Consider the following 20,657-nt stretch of genomic DNA (forward strand, 5'->3'; position numbering starts at 1 on the left):
TTTCTGGTCCCCAGAAACAGGGTTTCTGGAGACCAATCCTGGAGCTTTATTTTCTCAACATCTTCCTACTGGTACCCAGTTTCAAGATGTTAACACTTCAGACTTTGATTCCCATGCCTCTCCCTCAAGCCTTTCTGGTCTCCCTGCATTTGAAGGATGCCTATTTTCACATTCATGTTCATCCTCTTTTCGGGATGTTTTTGAGATTATATCTTAATCTCTTTTTCAGTTCTCTGCTTTGCCCTTTGGTCTTTCTACAGATCTGAGGTTATTTATCAAATATCTATCTCCTGCCACAGCCTTTGGACACTTCACAGAATTCAAATATTCCCTTCCTTTTGATTCAGTTTCCTTCTCCACTTCTTTAAAAGCACTTGGAATTCACTGTGCATCTCCTTTGCAGTCTTCAGTTTACACTAAATGTAAAAATAATTGATTCTGACACTCTCAAAAAACAGATTTTCTTGGGTTGCAGAATCCACACTCCCTCTGATAATAAAGATGAGCTTGAGCGACACATAAATACCGAAGTGCCTGAAAGACGAACTGCTAAATGAGCGGAAAAAAGAAAACTGAAGTGTCATAGTTGGCCAAATGCTGTTTGTAAGGTAATTGTGTCAACCAGCAATAGTTATAGACAATACTGGACCTATTTAAGTATAAAAACTAAACAGCACATAGTGTAAACATTTGTTGAAATACATTGTACACCAATAAAGATCAGTTAATGTTAAAAGTGTTAAAAATATGTCAATTAACCTGCACTACTCCGTTAATGCAGGAAGTACTTAAGGTACGTAATCAGAGCAGGTAGTTGTGCATATGGCATTTTGTGTATACAACTATGGCTTCCGCTACGCTCTGGATCTGGTGTGATAGATAACAGGTATTGTACTGTACAGTCACAAAAAGGGAAAGATATGCTAGTGATAGACGGTTTCCTGTACTTCTTAGAAAAACAGGTAAAGGCAAAGAACTTTTTTTTTTCCCAGCATGGAAGGCTTAACGCCTAGGCGCTAGAGAGGTTTTGTGCTTTTATTAAAAGATATATTATTGGCTTTGTCATTTGAAAATCTTTTGTTTTGTGCTTGGTGGTTCTGAAAGGCAAAGAACGTGTTTATTTTTGAATAAATTATTTTCGTGAAATTCAACTAGCCGTGTGGAACTAGTGTGCTTTATTTATTTTTGATCTACTTATCACATTACTTGGTTCCCTTGTTGTTAAAGGCAAAGAAGTACAGGTGCCATCGACTAAAAAATACTCATAAATGCAAGGGTAGGGCAATAACTACAGCAATAGGGGTAGAGGAAATCCTATTAAAATCAAACCCTCACGATCATGCCTCTGATCCCACAGAGGTTGAGAAGTATAAGGCTTGTTATAAGTTAAATGAAATGTCCAAAGATTGTAGAAGCACCCCAGTACTGTATGTGGATGACGTCTTTGCTAGCATGTCCCTTGAAAGTGTAGTGACATTACCAACACGAAGGTCAGTGTTACAACGTGTGAACAGTGTATGGTGAATTAGCATGTTAACTCACTCTGCACCCTGTACTACTCTTAGTAATGTTTCCGTAGATGAGTTTAAGCTGAAACAATCTACTTTTATGAAAGAAAGGAGGGTAGACATACACTGAAATGTACATGTGTTAGTCTTCACAACCAAAGAAAACCTTGGTGATATGTGTAAAAGTGAAATATGGTTTATGGATGGAGTGTTCCTAACTAAAGGAAAGTTCTGCAGACAGCTCTATAGCATACACGCACTAATTGTGCGTAATGGTACAAAAATGAATCCCTTTGCTTTACTGTTTGATGACGAAGAAATCCTTTAAGACGTACAACTATATATGGGAATGTGTGTTTACTTTTTGTACTAAATCACAGTTAACCCCTACAGTGAAGTTTCTGTTGTGTGACTTTGAATTGGCAGCAATTAAAAGTATTGCAGCAAATTTTGCTGATGTAAGTAGCAAAGGGTGCTTATTTCATTTTTCACAAAGTGTATGGGGGAAAGTTCAACAGCTGGAACTGTCACATTTGTATGGAGCATCTGCTGAATTCCAACGTGCTGTGAAGGAATTAATAGCCTTGAGCTTCCTTCCTGACATTGACATGATTCCAGCCTTTAAACAGTTGAGTAAAACTTTCCCTAGTGAAGGTTAAGGACTGATTACGTATTTCTCTGATGTGTATGTATTGGGTCGTGTAAGGAAACAAGTTACCCGTAATGTAGCACCTACACGATTCCCTCCCATTTACCCTATTTCTTTCTGGAATGTTTCATCCTTAAATGACAATGCTTTGCCACAAACCCAGAATTATGTGGAAGGATGGCACAGAAGAATCAGGTGTTTACTTGGTAGGAGCATTTCTGATATTCCTTGTGTGCCATCTATGTTAGTCCATGTACAGAACAGAGTTGACTAAATACATCTACAAATGTTATCAGGTTGTGCAGTCTTCTAAAAAAAGGAAGACTTTGGAATGGGAAGAACGGATATAGAGTATACTGCAAAGGAAACATGAATACAGTACTGCAGAGTTTCTATGTGCAGTTGCTATGTTGTGGAAAGTGTAGTGTAACACGCATGGCTGGTCCAGCTGTATGCATAATATTGTCTTGCTGTTTAATTTATGATATATAGGCACAGGCTATTTAATTTATGTTAGATGTATTCACTTCACAATTATGCATGGTTAAGGTGTACTAGAATAGGATTTGTGTGTAGTGGGGAAGTGCTTTGTACATATATTCACCTTTCAAGTTCATAGTTGTTATGAACTAAGCATGTTAGTTACGTTTCTCTTACGTTCAGAATCACACCAGGTTTCCGAGGTTGGCCAAACAAAACTTTTTGCTCTTTTGCATTTCAGTAGAAATCTGCTTCGGTATTGACAGTTTTCATTTTATTTGTGTCGCTCAAGATGCAGTCCCTCAATTCATCCTTCGTTGTGATAACATAGACCCAACAGCCCTCCCTCCTAAAGACAAGGTTACGTCTCTAACAGACTTCCTTCAGAGCCTTCTTCCATTGTAAATGACATCTACAAGAGAGATTTTAAGAGCTCTGGGGTTCATGGCATCCATTATTCCTCATGATTACACTTGCCAGACTCTATAGGAGGAAGCTGCTGTGGTATTTCAAGGCAGTTTTCCTTCAACATTGCCATCTATTAAACTTCCAGATTCATCTCTTGATTTTTTGTGATGGATCAGCCAGATTTCCCTCAATCTAGGACTTCCCTTCAACATTGCCATTTATTATACTTCCAGATTCATCTCTTGATTTTCTGTGGTGGATCCATCAGCTTTCCCTCAATCTAGGACTTCCATTTCTGGCTCCTCCCCAAAGACAGGAGCTGTATAAAGATGCCTCAGACCTGGCTTGGGGGGAATATTCTAGCAATATCAGTGTTCAGAGGGTTTGGTCTCCTCAAGAGGTAACAGAATACATTAATATTAAGGGGATGAGGGCCTTGATTCTGTCTCTTCAGTCTCTGCATTATCTCTGGTCTCCAGACCTCCAAAGTGTGTTCACAGACAACACCATGATCATGTGACACATAAACAAACAAGTGGGGGGAACAAAGTTTTACCACCTTTTCAAACTTGCCCTGATAGCATAGGAATTTGCCATCAGACAGTCTGATTGTTCAGGCAGTCTATGTTCCCTCAGACAGAAACACTGTGGCAAACACATTCATTACATCTAGGGCAGATACTCATAAATGGATGTTGCACAGGGAGGTCTTCCTGGGCAATATCTGTTCATCAGTTGGGTGTTCCTCAGACAGGTCTCTTTGTCTCCCCCAGACAACTCATCTAGTCTTGTTCCAGGTAAGCCCATTGCCATAGAAAACAGACACCAAGCTCTTCTGGACAGGGATGTTTCTTTATGCATTCTCATTCTTCCTCTTCTGCCAAGGGTCCTGCACAAGATTTTGTTGGACAGGCTAAAAATCTTGCTGGTGCCTCCCTTTTTGTCCAGACAGCACTAGTTTTGCCCTTTTTTTCATGTGGCCAAGGGCAATTAACACAACTTACCTCACAGGATGGACTTGCTTACAGAGGACAAGGGCTCTTTAATTTACCCTCATCTTCTCACCCTGCAGCTGACTCTTTGGGTGATAGGGTTTTAATTAGTTTTAGATACCATTTTTTTCTGAGAATCGGCTCCAGGTTTTATAGGAAGCTAGAAAACCAACTACAAGGAAATACTGTGTTTCTAAATGAAAAACATTTTTATGCTGCAAGAAACAGAACCAGGTCTCCTTTGTTGTGGATATTCCTCTTGGTCATTCATATCTATGTGAGTTGCTTAACTCTGGTCTGGCTTACTCTTTTATTAAGGCCCATTTGTCAAACATTTCTGCTAGTCTGCCTTTAGATCCACCTCTTTCTTCTAGATTTGAGGTCACGCAATTTTTGAAAGGTGTCCTTCACATTAGGCCTCCAAAGAAAGCCTACTGCTCCTTCTTGGGACCTGAAGTATGTTCTGGAAAAGTTGACCCAGTCACCACCTTTTGAACCACCAGCCAGGTCTTCCTTAAAATTTTGTGCTTGGAAAATAGTGCTGTTGGTGGCACTGACTTCTGCCAAGATGGTTTCTGAACTGCATGTGCTTATGGTAGTGCCTCCCTTATTGTTTTTTTTCAAAGGAACAGGGTTTCTCTTAGCTTCCTTTATGTCTTAGGTAGTTAATGACTTGTCTTTAAAATAGTTGATCAATCTTCCAACCTTTTTCCCCTCACCTCAGAACAGGGGTGAGAGGAGTCTTCATTCTTTGGATTTGCATAGGTAGCTCAAATTTTACCTAGCAATAACTAAGGACATTAGGATATCTGAGCAACTCTTTCATTCTTTTCATGATAAGAAGCTTGGTTTGCCAGTCTCCAAGAAAATAATTTTTTCTTAGATTCCTAGGCCATTTCTTTTTGTTATTCTTATAATAGGAAACAGCTTTCTTCCTCTGTTAGAGTCCATTCTGCTAGGGCAGTAGCCCCCTCTGGTGTTTTTTTCAAGGGCTTGGATATCAGGTCCACTCTAGAAGTACCTACTCGGTCGTCTGTTTATACTTTTGCTAAACACTATAGGTTGGATGTGTATTCAATGGTCAGAGAAGGTCCTGCAGGTCAATCCTCCAAGGCATTTGGACTGTTCTTTAGTTCCTTCTTCTTCTGCCCTCTCTCTTCAGTTGCTTTAGTACACTCCCATTTGTAAGGAATACTACAACAGTGATCTTGGAAGGATATACTACAACTGTTTAAGAACTTGCCGTAAGAGCTGCTGTCCTATTGATCACTGTTGCAGTATTCCATCCCTCCCTCCTTCCCCCTTTTTCTTTCTTCCTCTGTCGGGGAGCATCATTTCTTTTCCTCTTTTCTTGTTGGCCATGTACATATGCATACAGTTACAGCTCTTTCTATTCCATTTTTTCCCCCTAAGACAAGTAAGTTCTGAGGTTGTTTATACGTACATCCCTTATGCACCTCCTGGCTTCAGGCATAGGTCATACTTGAGATGTATGGTGCATTGCAGTGCCCAGGCACTGATATGCTAGCTGGACGTACAGCTATCTTTGGGAGGATATCCTACTTGTAAAGAATACTGCAACAGTGATTAGGACATCCACTGTTACAAAACTGTACTTTCTTGGCTAGGTCTGTTAGTAAGGATAGAAACAGAAAGGCTACAAAGATGTCTGTTTTTCCTAGGTATTCAGGAGGAAGCAGGGCTGTTGGTAATGTAGGGGGGTTTAGTCTTCTTTTTTTAAGTTTCTTGATGTAATGTGCAGATAGTGGATTTAAGGCAAGATTATAACTGACAGAGTTACCTTTATTGTTGGAAATAATTATATTGGTTTGTTCTTGAGAGGGAGATAAGTGTTTTGGTATATCAGGAGGCAATACCAGTTGTTTGTAACATGGAAGTGGCTACATGAATTAAACATTCATTTGTTTTACAAGCAGTGTGAAAGTTAATCTGATGTAGGTTAGGATTTTGTTGCATAGTTCTGTCTGATTTTAGAAGTTTATTAATATTTTTCCAACATTGTTTATGATTTGTTTTAGAATTGGTTTATTGCAATTTGAGGTAGTCATTTTATTTCTCATTGAAACCTACATTTTTAAACATTATTTGGAGTTTTGTATGTCTGGAGTGAAGATGGCAAGTTGTTTTGTTTCCAAGTTTTCAGTGCTTTTTCTCTATAATTCATGACATCAGAAGATAACAATGGGCTGGTGAGCTCTCAGTTTTCATTTTTCTTATTGCAGCTATCAAGCTGAGGAAGATTAGAAATGCCTCAATGAAGCATGAGACTGCTTCATTAAGAAGAAACAGTTTTAACAAGTGCCAGTTGCATTGCTGGAGCAGTGAATTAAAGAGTCTCAGAGAAGTTCTTTATTTGTCTGGTCCAGATGAAGGTGGGAGTTTTGGGTACCACGGATTGTGATCATTTGACAATATGGCGGGATGTTGTCACTGATGAAATTTGGAAGAATACTTGAATGGGTGGTACTTGGATTGGATGTCAGAATCCAATCTTGTAAAGCATTTTCCTTAGACATTAGGTCAAGTCTAGTACGGTCAGTTGTTAGCTGTGTTAGACCAAAGAGATTTGTAGATGACAGGTTGGTGTTAATCAATGGTTTGAATGTTTTGAATACAGTAGGTTCTTCTACGATAACATTTTGTTTTAGGCAGATGCAGACTCACCTGCTATGTCCTCTTTCCCAAATTACAGGGTAACGGCTGCCACCAGTCGAATACCATAATACCCTTCAAAAGGGGTGTTCAATTATAATGGCTAAAATAAATATTGATATAAACAGTAGCATGTAATCCAAGCAGTAAGGCTTTTCAGTGACCATGGTATTATCACAATAAGCATAAACACTCTCAGGTTATTAAAAGTACTTTCTAAATATCCAGCCACAATAAAAGGTAGTAAAATAATTAATAAATAAAATGATTTAAAACATGTATACATTGAGTAACTGATTCAAATAAACCATAGAGTTTCACACACAGGAATGATGAAATAACACTGTAGGATAGGTTTCACACTGACTGTAGAAAAGTTCTATCTAACTGTAGATCTCTAACCGTCTAAATATTAACTTTCCCTGTCTTATCTAATTAACACAGCAAGGCAAGATGATATTCTTATGTCTGCAAGGCAAAATAAGAATATACGTCCACTCTATTTCTGCTGAACAGCTAAAGAAAACTCTGAGTGATTACTGATCTGGAAAACAACTGACTACTACAACAACTACAACATCTACTACCTTAAATAACTCAGAACCTGCTTTTATAACAGAATTATTTTAAAAGTCACAGAAAGCTGTTATGAGAATTCTATTCTTTTATATCAGACTTTAAAAAGTAAACAAAAAGCTGCTGTGGAGATTATATTCCTTTTAGCTCTGCACACGATGACATCACATCTAGGTCAGCTGACTGGCATAACTTACATTCAGAATTCTTTTTAAAAAATATGTACACTTGGTCAGCCAGAAAGACATTGTTTGATTCAAACATCTTACATAAATCAAAGTAATAAAAAAAAAAAAAAAACTTATTTACAAGATTATAGCTAGCCATGCTGGCATGTATAAGACAAGGTAATTTACAGTTATTTACAAGTATTTACAAAACTTCAGCCAGTCATGCTAGCGCAGATAACAATATCTAATATCCTGACATTTCTCCCCTTTGAAGACTCAAGCTAGATTTTCAAGTGACCCTGGAAAATTGCCACTTGAGAAAAAATGGGGCTGTCTGGAAATGTATCAACCAATACCCTGTCTTGAGAATCCTTCTGCACTGGCATTGCTGAAATCTGGACTGGCCAATGCAGAGGGTCCTCTCAAAACCTCTTCAAGCTTCTGGAATGTCTGCTCATAATCTGTGGGCCACACTACCTTATCTGGCTTGTTTTTCTTTGTTAGGTCAGTAAGGGGTGCAACTATTGTACTATAGTTGGGCACAAATTTCCTATAGTAACCCGCTGTCCCTGGGGAAGCTGTCACCAGCTTTTTGGTAATAGGAACATGCCATTCCTGAACAGCTTCCACTTTGGCAGGTTCTGGCCTAATCTTTCCACTCGCTACTTGATGTCCCAGGTAGGAGACCTCTGCCATACCAACCTGACACTTACTAGGCTTAATGGTCAACCCTGCCCTTATTAATCTACCTAAGACCTCCCTGACATGTTGATGGTGCTTTTGCCAGCAATGACTGTAAATGGCAAAATCATCCAAATAAGCGAGAGCATAATCTCCTGCTCCTACTAAGATATGATCTAATAATGTCTGGAAGGTTGCTGGTGCATTCTACATCCTAAAGACAACCTTGTAAACTCATATAATCCAAAAGGTGTTACAAAAGCTGACCTCTCTCTAGCAATGGGTGTCAAGGGCACCCACCAGTATTCCTTGGTCAGATCAATAGTGGTCAGATACTTAGCCCTGCCCAGCTGTTCTAAAGTTTCATCTGTTCTAGGCATGGGGTACACATCTGACTCTGTACAACTGTTTAACTTTCTGCAGTCTAAGCAGAATCCTACACTACTATCTTTCTTCGGCGCCGATAATAATGGGGAAGCCGAAGGACTACTGGACTGCTGGATTACCCCCAGCTCCAACATTTCCTTTATTTCCTCCTTCAAAGTCTGTTTGACTCACTCATACACCCTATACAGAGCTTGCTTGATAGGCCTTTGAGGTCCCGTATCCACATGGTGCTGCACTAGGTGAGTACACCCAGGTTTCCTGGTGAAAATGCCCCCAAATTCCTGAAACACAGCTCGTACTTCTTTAACCTGAAAAGGGAGCAGCCAATGAGATACTGCTACCTCTCCCACAGACGTGTCACTCAGAGTCTCGCTGAGAAGATCGGTCACCAGATTCCCCTCAGACTCCTCCTGCCATCCACTGTGAAAACTCAGCACCAGGGCCTCCCTATTGTGATAAGACATCATTATGTTAACAAGGTACAACTTAAGTTCCTGCCTCCTGCCTATCTTTTGGCATTGCTCACAGGGGTCCTGCAGTACCCTGTTACATTTTCTGCACAATGCGTCTCCTGGATGCTTTATGCCCATATGACCTGCAAAAGGAATGTGATGGGCTATGGCTAGAGGTGGCAGACAGTAGGCTCAGGGCACTACCAACTGCTGTATTACCTCACCTTTTAGACCTCTCTCAGGGGTCCATTCTCTATACAGAAACCCTTTGTTATCTACAAAAGAAATAACATGGGCTACGGCTAGAGGTTCCAGATTGTAGGCTCTGGCCTCTACCAACTGCCATATTACCTCAATTTCTACCCCTCCCACAGGGGTCCACTCTCTGTACAGTAACCCTTAATTATCTGCAAAAGGAATGTCATGGGCTTTGGACACAGGTTCCAGATGGTAGGCTCTTGGCTCTAGCAACTGCTGTATTACCTCACTTTCTATCCCTCCCTCAGGGGTCCACTCTCTATACAGAAACCCTTTGTTATCTACAAAAGAAATATCATGATATATGGGTAGAGGTGCCAGATGGTAGGCTCTGGCCTCTACCAACTGCCATATTACCTCCCTCACCCTCTAGTCGTCACTCAGGGGTCCACGCTTCTTTTCAACATACAGACTCCCCTTTTTCTTGAGCATCAGGTGCCTCATTAGCTACCTCCCTCAAGCCACGTAAGATAGGGTCTGAAAGCTGTTCCTGTTTCATCTCCACTTTCATGACCCCTGTGACATCCAACTATAGCCCACTGGACTGCCACCAATTAATGACGTCCCTTACTATCCTGGGTCAGTAACTAAAAAGCTTCAGTCCTCGCTACTGACTTCAATACGAGACTATAACTTAAACAAAAGTAATATTTCGCAATTTTCCCCTAAGAGCACAAAAGGAACACGTTCTAATTTTCTTGGGACTGGACTATATACCTCTCTCCACCCAAATGTATTTTTCTTACTACATACTTCAGAGCAAAGTATCCCAGTTTAAGACCTCCGATACACTCAGACTCAAAATCTCACACATCCAAACACTTCTGAAAAGCCTGACACAGATTTCCAGCTGTGTCTCTTTCCCAAAATAAATAGAGAAATGCTGTGGTCTTCATGTCCTTCAAAAGGTGTGTCCAATTATGAAAATTAACCATCAAAATAAATTATAGCTATGACCAGAACAGCCAGGCCTCGGGGTGACCTCAGTAGTATCAAACCGGTAGAAGCGCACTCTAATTTTCCAGTCACAATGTAAAATAATGAAAAACATTTAATAATAAATAAAAATGATTACAAATTTGAAAATCAATAGTTCTCAATAAACATTAGAATTCAATCACAAGAAATATAAATCAAACTACAGGATAAGAATCATTATTCAAGAAAAACTCTATCCTAATAACTAAACTTTCCTGATCTAACTAAGGAAATACTGTCCCTGATCTACTCTAAGATGTAATAGCAAGGCCAAAGCAAATTTATAGTTTTTCTTGGTGGTTTCTCTTTTCTTGGTGTTCACTGACTGCTCAGTACTTACTGCACAACTTCTTATTCTCAACTGTTTTCAGTGGTCTCAATTGTCTAATTTCAAAATATAACAGTCAGCTGTAAAAAAATATATATATGTTTCTGTTAATCAGCTGTTTAAATCATCTCCTAGCAACAAGGAACATTCCAATGACATCACTCACTACTCAGCTGATTTTCCACAGTTTGTACTTTAGAATGTTCCTCTCAAACATGCGCAGCTAGAAGTGTATTAAGGCAGTGACAGATTCTTTAAGTATTCTGTTTAAACAGGGAAAGACTCAACATTTTAAACCTATTTACATTTTCATAATAAAAGCATGCTGGCATGCAATAAACGTTAATATACTAATATGCACAAGTCTCCTGCCAGACACGCTAACACAGATGACAGTGTTTTCAGTTACTTCACAACCATCCTAGCTTCCTTTCCACAGGAAGCACATTATCCTCTGTCAGCGGTGCCTCACTGTCTGCATGGATACTACCATTCACCTCTGTCCTTGCAGTCACCATGTCCACCGGAATACCAGTACCTACCAACAGCTGTGGTTCAACTTCAGGCTTACTGCTACAAGGTAACTCCCTTCCTGAAGCTTCAGGCATAAGGTCTGTCTGGGTGTCCCCCAGGCTACCAGACCCACGTGACTGTCTCCAAGCTTGACTGCATGTCATTGCATGCACAGAAAGTACTGCAGTATCTAAATCACTTCCTATTAAGACATCTGCAGGGATATCCTCAAACACACCCACCTGCTTGTTCCCTTTTCCACACTCCCAGTCAAGATGAACCCTGACAAAGGTATTTGGAATGGGGTCCCACCCAAAGCTTTGACTGGTGTGGACTTCCCAAGCAAGTACTGCTCCTCCTTAAACACTGCAGGTCTCACAATGGTTATATCAGAAACTGTGTGTCTCTTAGCAGTGGTCTGCCTTCCATCCACTAAGATAGGATACACATTTTGGTAATAATTTAGCACCTCTGTTGTTTCCAGACAACTTACCACTGGCATTCTGTCATTCACACTTGCGGGCTCCCTCACCTTTTGTTTTTCACCTTGCTTCAATGGACATTTGTATGCTACATGGCCCCTCTGATTACATTTGAAACATTTAATCCCTAATCCTGACCATGTGCTTGAACTAGTGGCTTCTCCTGTTACTGGTGAACTCTACTGGAGTGGTTTACACTGAATAATGGATTCCAATAAACCACAGAGTTTCACACATAGGAATTATGAAAATAACACCGTAGGATAGGTTTACGCTGATTGTAGAAACACTATCTATCTCTAACTGTCTAAAGACTAACTGTCCCTGTCTAATCTAATTAGCTCAGCAAGGCATGATGCAAAATAAGAAAATATGTCTACTCTTAATGCTATTGTCTTGTCCTCAGCAATTGGAATAGCAACTCCTACTATTTCTCATGAATAGCTCTGGAAAAATCTTCAGTGATCACTACTGATCTGGAAAACAACAACTGACTACTACAACAACTACTACTATTTTAACTGACTCAGAACCTGCTTTTATAGCAGAATTTTTTAAAAGTCACAGAAAACTGTTATCAGAATTCTACTCTCTCATATCAGACTTTATAAAGTAAACAAAACAGCTGCTATGGAGATTCTATTCCTTTCAGCTCTGGCACATGATGACATCACATCTAGGTCAGCTGACTGGCATAACCTACATTCAGAATTCTTTTTAAAAACATGCACATTTGGTCAGCCATAAGAACAATGTTTGATTCAAACATCTTACATAAATCAAAGTAATAATCAAACAAAACAAACGTATTTACAAGATTATAACTAGTCATGCTGGCATATATAACACAAGGCAATTTACAATTATTTACAGGTACATACAAAACTTCATCCAGTCATGCTAGCACAGACAACTTTGTTGGGTGGGATTATACATGGTAATGATATGGAGGAGTTTGTAATCAATAATTTTTACAGCTATGGGTAAATACTCAGAGTTGTCATGTCATTCAGCCAATGCTGTTTAGGAAGCCAAGCAGTTTATTGGAAAGATATTAGTACTCCACCTGCCCTTTCAAATAATCTATCAGTTCCTGGGATAATGTGACCATGGGGTTGTAGTATGTCACTGGAGACGGAACATTTTTTGGTTTGTAGTAATCACTCCATGCATGCAGTTGCTCTCTAATATTTATTAGCCAGCATACATTTTAACAAAGGTTTGAAGTAGAAGTTGCTGTTAAACTTTAATTTCCTTTTTGTGCAATGATTTTCTTTGCATTGCGGTGTTAGTGAGGCACCTTGTGATTTATAGTGACAGTGCCTAGAGACTGCTGTATTTAAAAAATATTATTTTGTTTGGTCCTGACAGAGTGCCGAGATTTATGATGTATGAGAGGTGTACATGGTTGTGGTAAGGGGTTATTTGTGCTAAGACAGCTAGGATGTAAAGTGTTGATATTTGGATGAGGCAAATGTTGATGAAAGTGACTACATAAAGTTGCAAAAAATTACTTTTATTTGTTATACTGGGTATAACAGTGTATTATGCAGAATATGTATAGAGGGGTACAGGCAAGTGTACTTCATGAAAGACAGATTAGTAGTTACAGCATGAATGTTAATGGCTGATATGTATATTTAAGTTGGTAGAAGATCCTGTGATTATAGACATTTGCAGAATATGATTGTTGAGCAAGGTAGAAGCTACTACATTCAAATGTTTGATACAGTGGTAAAGTTTTTTTATTTTAAATGAGGATGGGGTTGTTGTTGAGAGGAGGCTTGTGATGCCAATTATAAAAATAGTAGTCAGGGGTGATTGGAGAATTGGTGGTGGGCGCGGAGTGAAGCATATTTGCCAATCAGAAACCCTGGAATAGCCAATTACTGTGTGCATACATATTCTAGAAGTTCAACTATGCATGACAGTCATGTGTGAACTAAGCAACAGAAATGTTAGTATTAAAATACTGATGCATATTTAAGAACTATCTCCTAAACTAAGTTAATGGTGCAGCCAGAAAGGTGCTAAGGAAGTCTGTGTTGGCAGGACTTAACTAGACTTTAAATGGGGACAGAAATGCTGTAAGCAATGTTTTCTGTTCCTCAAACACTATCTGTTTGACATTTAATAGTTTTAAGTAGTTTACATGTCTGGTATGCTGCCAAATATTAATCTAAATCACCAGCACTATGTGACAAGTAAAGTGACCACATTTCTGTTTGTAAATATAACATAACCGGTAGAAATGTTTATTTCAAATTACAAGTTCAATAGACTGTTCATTTTCTTAACATATTTAATGACAGCCACTGTGGTGCAGCGGTAGCGTTGTTGCCTCACAGCAAGAGGTTCTCCCGTTCAATTCTCCGCTGGAGCGCCTTCTGTGTGAAGTCTGCACGTCCTCACCGCGGTTGAGTAGCGTTTGAAAGATATGCGTGAATGGGCGTGCCTTCGTTGAAGGTTGGGCGTCGGGCTGGCATCTTGGCACCATAAAAATCGACTGCCGATCATTAGCGGACCAGAGTTCCGCTGTGACGACCCCTAACCGGGAAAAGCCAAAAGAAAAACAAACAACATAGATTTAAATGGCTGAATACATTTGTATCTATCTTTAACATAAGAGAAAGTGAATAGTAGAGAAACATGCACAACTACAGACACATACAAATAAAAAAAATTAAAAAGCTGATACAATGCCTAAGACAATCAATTTCATTAACAGGAAAAGACATGTGCCCAAGACTGCAGCATAATCATGACAACACATCAGTGGCTAAATAATAACCTGACTGAATGAAATAGAAGTTATGTAGTTATCAAGACAATGGCTGCTTTTCATCTCTAGTCCTTCTGATTTGACTTGTGGAGACAGAGACACTTACTGGATCAGATCCAGTAACCCTGAAAGTACTCCAAGTCTTGAGTTCCTTCAAAGGAGTGAACAAATCAATGAGATGTTTGACAGGGGGTACAACCAAGGAAATAGAGGATTCAGTCTAGCAAGCCTCAAATAACACTTCTTCACTCTGAAAGAGGTGGTCAGTGTGTGCCAGGATCCCCTCTTGTGCATCAGTCTGGTGTCTTCTGGCTGTGACTGTGGGGAACACTCCCTATATCTAAATCCATGTCTAAGGTAGGAGGCACTGCAGAAGACTTGTCCTTTTCCTGGAATGATCTGGTGAGGACTTGTCCAAATCTCCAGAGGACTTTGCCTGGGCCTGTGGAGAAGGCTGTCTGAGCTTTTCAGATTTGCTCTGCCCATAGGATGAATAACAAAAAGGATTAAGTTCTAACTGAAGGGTACCTGGGACTGGTGCTAATGTCAACAGAGCTTCTGTGGTCCTCCTAGAAGAGAAGGCTATCTTACTCTCAAAAACCAATTTGGCCTCTTTCATCATCAGTGACTCCTGAAATGGTGTTGTGTCCATCCCCAATGAAGTGGATGCAAATGGCACCAAAGATTGAAACTCTGGGTTAGAAAATCCTAATGACTGTAAGATCGAGATCAGAGCCACCACCTTGAATGCCAAAGATTTCAACTCCCTAAACACCACCAAGTGAGTCAAAGGCAAGGACAGTGCCAGAGGCCTGGAATTAGGTGCTCGGCTTTGAGACTCAGTTGACAGCGAGAGTCTCTGTGTTGAATGAGTCAGATGTAATATAGTTGGTACAGAGGTCTCCACACTCGCAGGTACCAGGTTAGCAGGCTCTGGGCATATTGGCTACGAAACCATTGGTGGTAAAACTGGGCCCAGGGAAGAAGTCAGTTTAGGAGGAAAAAGAAGTTATGTTCTTACCATAACGTTCCATGTGAGTTGTTCATCTCGCCTTTGTTTTTACACGTGGGTACGAAGCCGATCCATCAGCTCCAAGTCGGACGCTTTCCAAGCTCAAGATCTTTGAGTAGCTCGAGGCACAGTCCCTGTCCCATGAGGCTCTCTTACCAACTCCAGATCTAGTTTGCTGAACCCAGCAATAAAAAATACAACTAAGCACCAAAAATACAATATGTACATATGTATATAGCTACTTACAATTAGCTAAGAGATATTCTGGCTGGAAGGAAGGACACTAGTCAGACCAACCAGACCACTAGTCATACCCGTTCTTCCAGAACCTGGAGGGGGAAGGTGGGAGGGAGTGTAAGAGCAAAGGTGAGATGAACAACTCACATGGAACGTTATGGTAAGAACATAACTTCTTTATGTGAAGTTGTTCAATCTCGCCGTTTGCTCTTACACGTAGGTAGCGTCCCAAGCACCCTAATCATGGGCGGCTCACGGGGGTACATTCCTGAGAATGGTGGAACCAAAGGAGGCCTTGTCCCTGGAGACCCTGTCCACTTTGTAAAGAGTGATAAATGTATGAGCTTTGGACCAAGTAGCAGCTGCACAAATAGTGTCCAAAGGTAAACGGGTTGCGTGAGCCAGAGACGTAGAAACAGCCCTGGTAGAATGAGCTTTCACTTCATGTTCTAAAGGTTGGTTAGCTGAAGAATATACAAATTTTATACAATCAGAAAGCCATTTAGACAATGTAACTTTGGATACAGAAAGACCCTTCTTATTATCTGCATAGGAAACAAAGAGTTGATCCGATTTTCTAAATTCCTTTGTTCTGTCCAAATAAAACCTCAATTGTCTGTGAACATCAAGCTTATGTAACATGTATTCCAATTTTTTGGAATGATGTCTGAAAAAGGTGGGAAGCTCAATAGACTTTAGTCTCGGAGCAGATCTTAGGAAGAAAGGTAGGATTTGTCCTGAGAGAGACTCTGTCAGGGTGAAAGACCAGATATTGAAGTCTGATAGAAAGTGCTTGTAGTTCAGAAAATCTACGCACCGAGGTAATAGCCACCAAGAAAATTTTCTTCCAAGAAAGAAACTTCAGAAGACAAGATGACGCCGGCTCAAAGGAGAGAAGCATAAGTTGAGATAGCACCAAATTTAGATTCCAGGGAGTAACAGGATGTCTGAAGGGTGGCCTTAGGTGAGGAGTCCCTTTCAAAAAAACTTTATATAATCTGTGGGACATAATGTTAGAACCTTTGCATCCCACATGAAAGTTGGATATAGTAGCCAATTGAACCCTTACAGTAGCAGCTGCCGCACCATTGTGAAAAAGCGAAGTCAAGAATTCCAGAATACTATGAATAGGAGTGACACAGGGATCAACATCATGCTGAGAAGCCCAATGAACAAATCGCTTCCATTTGCTGTTGTACAGTTTCCTGGTGGAGACTTTATGAGAAGAAACTAGAATATGTTGTACCGTGGAAGACAATTTATATGACCTGGCTAGGTTGGGGAGTGGAGCAGCCAAGCTGTCAGTTTGAGGGAGAAAAGAGAGAGGTGAAGAACTCCCGATGACTGAATCAGAAGGTCTGGCACTTGGTCCAGAACCCAAGGTTCTTCCACTTGGTATTGCTGAAGGAAGGGGAACCATATCTGCCGAGGCCAAAATGGGGCTATCAGAATAACAGTCCTTCCCAAGCTTTTGGCTTTCTGTAAGAATCTGGGGATCAGAGGGTTGGTGGAAAGGCATAAAGGAGACCCGATGGTCAATCATGTACGAGCAAATCCCTTGGGCTGTCCCCCGGTGGAGGGTACAGGGCAAAGTAGCTTCTGCATTTGGCATTCATCGGGGATGCAAAAAGGTCGCAGCAAGGCTGGCCCCATTTGTGGAATATCATCTCCGCCACTTGTTCATTGAGGGACCACTTGTGAGGCAACAGAATGGCTCTGCTCAGTTTGTCCGCTATCACATTGGATGACCCTGGGACGTGCATTGCTATCAGAAAGCACCCGGTGGATACAGCCCACTGCCAAATTCTCTGGGCCTTGCAGCATAAGGGGTAAGACTTGGTTACCTCTTGTTTGTTGATGTACCAGACTACTGACATGTTGTCGGTCTGTATTGCAATCGTCTCTCGAGGTAGAGAGTTGTGAAAGTGTCGCAATGCTAGAAACACCACTGTCAACTCTAGGACATTGATGTGCAAATGGGATTCCATCTCTGACCAAGTGCCTTGGCCGGGTCTTCCCTGAAACAGCCCCCCCCACCCTATTAGGGAAGCATCCGTGGTCACTGTGGCTGAGGGAGGGGGAAGTACAAATGGGCGACCTACAGTTACCTGGTGGCTGTTCAACAACCAAAGAAGGTCCTTTTTGCAAGCATTTCTCAGTAGAATTTTGTGTGACATTGGAAGCTGTTGATAGGACCACTGTGTGAAGAGCAACCACTGGAGTATCCTCATGTGCATTCGTCCCAGAGGAAACGCTATGAGCTTCACTGCCATGGTGCCTAACAGCTTCAGAAGCTGGAATGCAGTCACTCTTCTTTCCATTAACAAGTGGGACACTTGACTTCTTAGAGAGATTACTCTTGCTTGAGGCAATCTGACCAAGGCGGTGGTGGTGTCTAGATCGGCTCCTATAAAGGAAATATGCTGCGATGACAATAAAGCAGATTTTTCGAAATTTATGGTTATGCCTAACTGGGAACACAGGTTGATTGTGTAATCTCTGGAAAAAATCCGTTGATGCCTGGTGGTGGCGGTGAGGAGCCAGTCGTCCAGATATGGAAACATGCAGAATCCTAAACGTCTCAGGTGAGCCTTGACCACTGCCATGCATTTGGTGAACACTCTGGGGGCTGTGGTGAGACCAAAGGGCAGCGCTCGGAACTGGTAGTGACTGGCCCCCAGCCAGAAACACAAGTGATTTCTGGATGGTCTGGCCAATTTGATGTGGTAGTACGCATCCTTGAGATCTACAGAGCACATACAATTGCCTGTTTCTAGAAATGGTAGTATTGACTGAAGCGTGACCATCTGGAATTTTTCCTTTTTGACAAAGGTGTTGAGTTTGCTGAGGTCTAAGATGGGCCTCCAGTCCCCCATTTTCTTTGGAACTAAAAAGAACCTGGAGTAAGTTCCGGATCCTATCTGGTCTGCCGGGACTGGCTGGATGACTCTTTTTCTAGCAGCTTGTGAATTTCTAAGGCTGCTTGATGCCGCAGACTGGGTGGAACGTCTGGGATTCTTGTACGAATAGAAGGGGATTCTGAAAAGGGAATGATGTTTCCCCTCGTAACTACGCTTTTTACCCAAGAATCTGATGTAATTCCTAGCCAGGCATCTGGGCATAAAGCCAAGCGACCCCCGACTGCCTCCAGAGCAGGACAGTTGGGCCTCCTCTCAGGAGCGCTGATAGGGCTTGCCAAGGAACTGCTCCCTGTCACCCTGGTTCTGCGGACCCCCTCTGCCTCCTGGGCGGCATCTACCATTATAACTCCCTCCTCTGCCCCTGGAGGGGGTTCATTATGTGTGTATTGGAAAGCTCCTCGGGGTTTCCAAAACCACATTTGTCCACCTTTCTGCCCTTTGGGGTATGGTCTAGTAGGGGTGGAAAAACGGACTCCTACGGCAGATAGAGTCTTTCCCTCCTGCTCACACTTGGTGAGAGTCTCCTTGACTTTGGGCCCACACAAGGAAGAGCCGTCAAATGGGGTGTTGACAAAGGAAGACTTGAAGGCTTCTGCAAAGGAGCATGAGCGCATCCAGGATGGTCTCCACAGAGCTATCGCTGAACCTGTTGCCCGGCTCAATCCATCGGCTGCATAAAAAATGAGCCGCATGGACGAGTTCACAATAGAATTAAGGGTGTTAAGTTGTGCCGTCACCTTCTCAGAGACAGTATCATCTGTGTTGCCCTGTAGAGTATCTCCAAGCTGTTTGAGGAGATCTCATTGAAGATGGGTAAAATGGGTTAAATAGTTAAGCGATCTCATTGTAAATGTCGCAGAACTAAAGATGCATTTCTCATATCTGTCAGTCGTCCTAACAGAAGAGGTTTCTGACATCTCTTTCTTGGTGGCCGCTGCCACCACCATGGCATCAACGGGAACTCCCTTAGTAAGAAAAGACCTATCTTGGGGGGAGCTGATAAATTTGTTGGGTCTCCGAGGGACCGGTTCCATGGAATCAGGAGACACCCATGCCCTTCGAGCGACCAAATCCATTAATTCGTCAAAGGGTGGAGAAACCCAAGAGGTAGAAAGTTGAGACCCAAAAGCCTTCAGGAGCACTGACTCATCCTCAGTAGGGGTAAGGAACTGCCAGTCGCCCCTCTGCTTTAGTATTTCCAATAGACTTTGACCCCTTTGAGGACTTGGAGGTCTGGTCAGTTTTGTCCAATGCTTCCTGAAAATCTGGCTTCAATAGCCCTCTATCCACCAACTTCCTTTGCCTTTCTAATATAACCCTGCCGCTGAAGGAGTGGCAGATAGAGCAATCCTCTTGCAAATGTACTGGCCCCAAGCAATACACAAAAGAAACATGATTATCAGTAATGGACATTTTCTACCCACAGGTACACCTCTTAAACCCCGATTTCTGTTTTTCAGACATGACAGAATCAAAACATGAATTATCAGATCCCTGATAATATATATCTAAATAACAGAATTATCAGATAAACAACTCTAGAAAGTTCAGATCCCTGAACAACAATCTAATAAGATTAAAATAATATATACATATATATATATATATATATATATATATATATATATATCGACAGATAATAACACCAGTATGTTCAGATCCTAAAGAAATAGTCTAAATATGCACTCTATTTGACAAACAACAAGGGGATAGGGAAAGCAACCTGACAGAGCCCTGTCAAGTAAAACACCAACTAAAGGACGGCCAAAAGCCTAAGAGCAATCGCTCCAAGTTTTAGAAAAAAAAAAAAAAAACAAATACAACACTGCAGTTAACTCACTGAAAAAAAAAAAACATAGCTGAAATATATCTAAAGAACAGTATTAACAGATCCCTGATAAATATATATATATATATATATATATATATATATATATAAGAAATTTGTCCAAAGACAAGAAAAAAAGGTTACTGGCCCGAGCTTCTCCAAAGATCGTGCGATCCATTGCAGCGGCAAACTAGATCTGGGGTTGGTAAGAGAGCATCATGGAATAGGGCCTGTGCGTCAAGCTACTCAAAGATCTTGAGCTTGGAAAGCAGCCGACTTGGAGCCGATGGATCGGCTCTGTACCCACATGTAAGAACAAACGGTGAGATTGAACAACTCACA

At 41.2% G+C, this 20,657-nt stretch overlaps 1 protein-coding gene across 1 annotated transcript in view; it reads right to left on the reverse strand.

The window, feature by feature from the left end:
- Positions 1-20,657, reverse strand: part of DNAJC27 (DnaJ heat shock protein family (Hsp40) member C27) — a 776,435-nt gene that overhangs the window by 206,741 nt on the left and 549,037 nt on the right. The window lies entirely within an intron of this gene.

The sequence above is a fragment of the Protopterus annectens genome, chromosome 2.part1 (genome assembly GCF_019279795.1).
Source record: "Protopterus annectens isolate FY-2018-M chromosome 2.part1, PAN1.0, whole genome shotgun sequence".
Lineage (NCBI taxonomy): Eukaryota > Metazoa > Chordata > Ceratodontiformes > Protopteridae > Protopterus > Protopterus annectens.